Source organism: Oxyura jamaicensis, chromosome 1, assembly GCF_011077185.1.
Source record: "Oxyura jamaicensis isolate SHBP4307 breed ruddy duck chromosome 1, BPBGC_Ojam_1.0, whole genome shotgun sequence".
In the NCBI taxonomy this organism is placed as follows: domain Eukaryota; kingdom Metazoa; phylum Chordata; class Aves; order Anseriformes; family Anatidae; genus Oxyura; species Oxyura jamaicensis.
Genome location: NC_048893.1, coordinates 91033444 through 91037791, shown reverse-complemented (window position 1 = coordinate 91037791; position 4348 = coordinate 91033444). Strand labels below are relative to the sequence as shown.

Sequence of the window (4348 nt, the reverse complement as noted above, 5' to 3'; positions counted from 1 at the left end):
TTCCAAACTTTTCAAGCCACAGCTCCTTCAATGAAATGTTAAGTATTGACATTTCTCCTCATGCAAGCTTTTTTCTTTACAGTCCTGTCTTTAAAGATTTTCTCTCCTTGTTTTATAAATCCTTTGTCTTCTTCTCCCCTGCTTATCAAGTGCCACTGCAGATGCTCATGGTTATCTTTTAGTCCTTTGATAAGCACTAAAAAAGGAAAAAGACTTAAAATTCTATCTAAAGTATCATTTATGGCACACAAGGCAGCACCCCTTGAAACAAGCAGGGCTGGCCATGGTTAAGAGCTACTCCCTCATTAAAACCTTAGAGAAAGCTCTCATTGCAAACAAGGATTTCAGCTATGGAGAGCTATTACTGACTGCAAACTGCAATGTGTTTATTGTGCTTTGAGTTGCTCTGTGCCAGCCATGCTGAAGTAACCATCCTTGTGCTTATGCACAGAACATCCAAGGCACTGCCACTTATTTTGAGCTCTTATCATCTAGAGGATCCTGGGTGCATGTTTGCTGAGTGTCTTTATTTTGCTTTTCTTGACAGCGACCAGGAGAGGATTCAGGCCAGTCCATTCACTCTGTGCCACTCCACGTGGCTGTTTCTTGCTGTCCATGAGAAGTTGCTGCAAATGAGCCAGTGCCCTCATCCATTCCCCCAGCATGTTGTGGAGAAGGCAACCCCACGCACAGGTAGAATGGCTGTGACATAGAGCTCTGTGATGTGCTGCTTCTGGAAAAGGGGATGGGGAACGTGTGAAGAGCATACCTACACCCTAGAAAAGCAACTGTGAAAAAGAGTTGTTGTTACAAACCCAAAACACACTACTGTATGAGCTACTATGAAGATGATTAACTCTCTCCCAGCCAGATCCAGTACACAGACCAAGGATATTCAATCCCCTCTCCCCCCCCAGAATAAATAAATAGTTCGTTATCCTATGACCACACTAAGCCCTTCTGCAAACTTGTCTGAGAGATCCAGTCAACCCCCCCCCCCAGCTGACAGTTTTCTCCAGCATCTGTGGCTGGACGTTTTCTGCAGGCCAAATTCTGCCCTAATTAGTGACACCTGTACAAATACTTGGCAATGTGGCTTGGGTGGGACTGATTTCCTCCTCATGTTTCCTTCAGGCTATGGGTAGGCAAGCAGCAACAGCATCTTTCCCTCTGCAATGTGGCTTCAGTTAATTGGCAATCTGGGGAAAAAAAAAAATAAAAAAAAAAAAAAGAGAGATTTCTCATCATGGCAGTTTGATACCATGATGTTTAACAGGGAGCAGATCTGTGCCGTAAAAATAAAAATCTTAAAGCAGATCTTCAGTAATTTGAATCATTTTTTTTTCTCTGCCTGTTACACCACGGAATGCCTTATGGGTGAAAGCCATAAAAGCATATTAGTAAATTTTTGAGCTGGAATTCTTCAGTTGCAGTTAGATGTATAAGCCAAAATTGAAAATAAACCACTTAAAAAATAAATCCTGTAGGAAAGACAAAACAAATGGAGGACAGCCACAGTCATAGCAAATACTTTTCTGCTGTTCATATCCTTGAACACCTGATGATTTGTGTGGGTTTCAGTCAGGTCTACCCTCCAACAGATTTCAGTGTAAGCAGAAAGATAAGCCATATAACATGATCACTGTTGCCTGTGTGTGGAATCATGCTTCTTTTTTTTTCACCCCCAGCATTTTAAAGGTACCATAGACTAGTTAATATCCTGACACTCTTCCTTCAAAGTCAATTACGGCATTTTTTCATATAGGGTCCGTTTCAATTGGTACATTGCAGGGGAATTCGGCAAGGCTGGGGGTGGGGTGGGGGGAGACTGCAAACCAAGGTCAGACAGTTTATCTCCAATGCCTCTTTCTTACATTTGACTAGTACACTTTACAGTTATTCAGCTGTGTCAAAGTATCTTCCTAATTTCTCCAGATCCAAGAGTAGTTTGCACCAATGATTGCTTCACTTTCTTCACCTGTAGCTTGATTACACAGGTGTGCTGAAAGGCATGTTTCTGAAGTCATATCCTCACTATGCCTGGGTTCAGTGAAGCACCTCTTTCTATCTGCAGCAGGTTTGTATCTGTTTTTGTAAAGATCTCAAGAGCTGTGGAGTTGTTTTAACGACTAGATGGGAGCTTAAAGTTGAAGATACCTTTCAGAAGAAACAGATCAGTGTGAAGTCAAGTCTGGAAAGTGAGTAATTAGAGTTCTCTATGTTTTCCTCTGCTGTTGCTTGAGACAATCTTTCTGTGAGGTGCTGTGAAGAATACTTGCTATTTCTTTGGCATATAAATGGGATTTTTTTGGAGGAATTATGTATCAGAAGTTTCAGCTGAGATGGCAGTGTGGGGGAAGGGAGTTTGTGAGATTATTATTATTATTATTATTATTATTTGATTGATTGATCCCTTCCAAATACAGTCTGGGTTGATTTATTTGTCTGAAGTGATATCATTGGTATTCTATTTATCTATGGAAAAACCGCAGCTGGAACTGCCACAGGTATAAGAAAAGCTTTTCTATTTTTAACACCTGCCAATCAAGTGTCTTACCATAAATTCATTTCACATAGAGAGATTGCTAAGTGACGCTATTTCCTAACTATCCAACTGGATTTGGACAAAGGATGTTGACATAAGATTCAATGTCTCTGCTCTTCCCTAAATTTTAGTTATTGCTTCTCTTTGCACATGATGTAAGGAAATGGACTCTTGCCCTCAAATATAAAATCTTTTTTTAGAAGGGACACCTTACAGCTTAGATAACAGCTGTTCTTTCTTTTGTTTGTGAAATCTGCATATCAACGGGATAAGTAACTTCTGCCAGATAGAGATACTAGTCCATGGTCTTCTTTTAATAACTGTTTTTAAAACACGTTGCTAAGCCCGATTAGACTGAATGCAAAATTAGGGTAGTGAAGGCTTCTCCTCTCACCTCAGGCTTTTGCCAACTTGATGATGGAACTCTATACAAATACTGCTTAAGCTGTAGAAGAAATACTATTATTTTCTAAACAGGGTATGGAGAATGTAAATTGTTATGAGCCACTGCTACTTAAACTTTGCCTGTGCATGTTACATTCATACTCCTTGGTTCATGTTTTAGGTGGAAGACTAGACCTGGCTGAGTTGCTTAAGGTTAAAATAAAAACCAGAACCAACACAGTGTTGCTCTCTTCTTTAAACTCAATTAAAAGTAGTTACCATCCTTTAAAAACTTCTTAAAGATAAGGAATGGCAAGATTACAGTTGGTATGTTCTTACACATGCTACTCTTGGCATGAAAGCGAGTTGCCAGTCATCAAAGAATATGCATTGGCAGTACCTTTCTGACACTTCTGTGTGGGAGGTGTAAGAAAAAACAGGGAGTTTGCTCTCTGCCGTAACCATTCTTTCAGGAAGGGATTCCTGAAGTGGAGTTGTTTTCTCTGAACTAAGCATCTGGGGTCATCAGAGACTTCCAAAGGAGGGAATTGTTAAAGTTATAAAATGGCTTTTTTTTATGCTATTGGAGCAGTCACCTGATGTGACCAGAAATTTATGTTAGGTCTAACCTCTCTTCTAGTGATCAGGTTTCCCTGATTTGTGCATGCTTCCTCTCCCTGGTGTTGCAGCAGAGCTTTGGCTGGCTTCTGCCTCTCCTCTCCTGGGTGGTTGCAACACAGAACAGGAAGTTACAATTGTGCTGCCTATAGTTTAAAAAACAAATACTCTAACTTGATTTTACCAGAGCTTGCTGCTAAGTAAGTGCCCAAGTGCATAATGCCAGAGCACGGCCCAAACCCTTTTTGGATAGAGCCAGGAGTCTCCTCTATGATCTCTTTTCAGCAGTCTTGCCGCTTTCCATTAATACCACTAAAGTACACAGTAGTGCAGCAATGCACTGTAATTCTTGTTGGTGTAATGGTAAGCACCATTACAGTGCCCAGTGATTATATTGTTCAGCCTTCCCCATGTTCACCCTGAGTGGGGGAAAAAAGAGTACTGCGAGTTACAAGAGAGAGAGGGAAGGAAGGTTTTTGGAGGTGCAATGTGCAAACCAGTTTCCTGGAAAAGAGTGCTCTGTGTGCAAGATCTTTAAACTGTGAAGGTTTTAAAGGGCATGGTCACAGTCCTGCTGTCGAGGAGCTGCTGAACTGTGGCAGACTCAGCCAAGCTGCAGTTAAAAGAAAATGTGGGTCTTGCTTCTAGCTGATGTGAAATTAAAAGCCAAAGGCCAGGATTGATTTGCAAAATTTAAAAAAAAAAAAAAAAAAAAAAAAAAAAGAATGAAGGGCAATTTAAATGCAAGAAAGCCTGATATTGATTAAACAACCAGGATGAAATAGGGATGAGTCCAAAATC

General features: G+C 40.6%; 1 long non-coding RNA gene across 1 annotated transcript; it reads right to left on the bottom strand.

Moving 5' to 3' along the window:
• Positions 1-290: 290 nt before the first annotated feature.
• On the bottom strand, positions 291-1144 carry LOC118160425. Its single transcript, XR_004747494.1, has 2 exons — positions 816-1144; positions 291-733 (listed from the first exon to the last, which is right to left on the bottom strand). It is a non-coding gene; the product is annotated as an uncharacterized LOC118160425 (long non-coding RNA).
• Positions 1145-4348: the final 3204 nt, after the last annotated feature.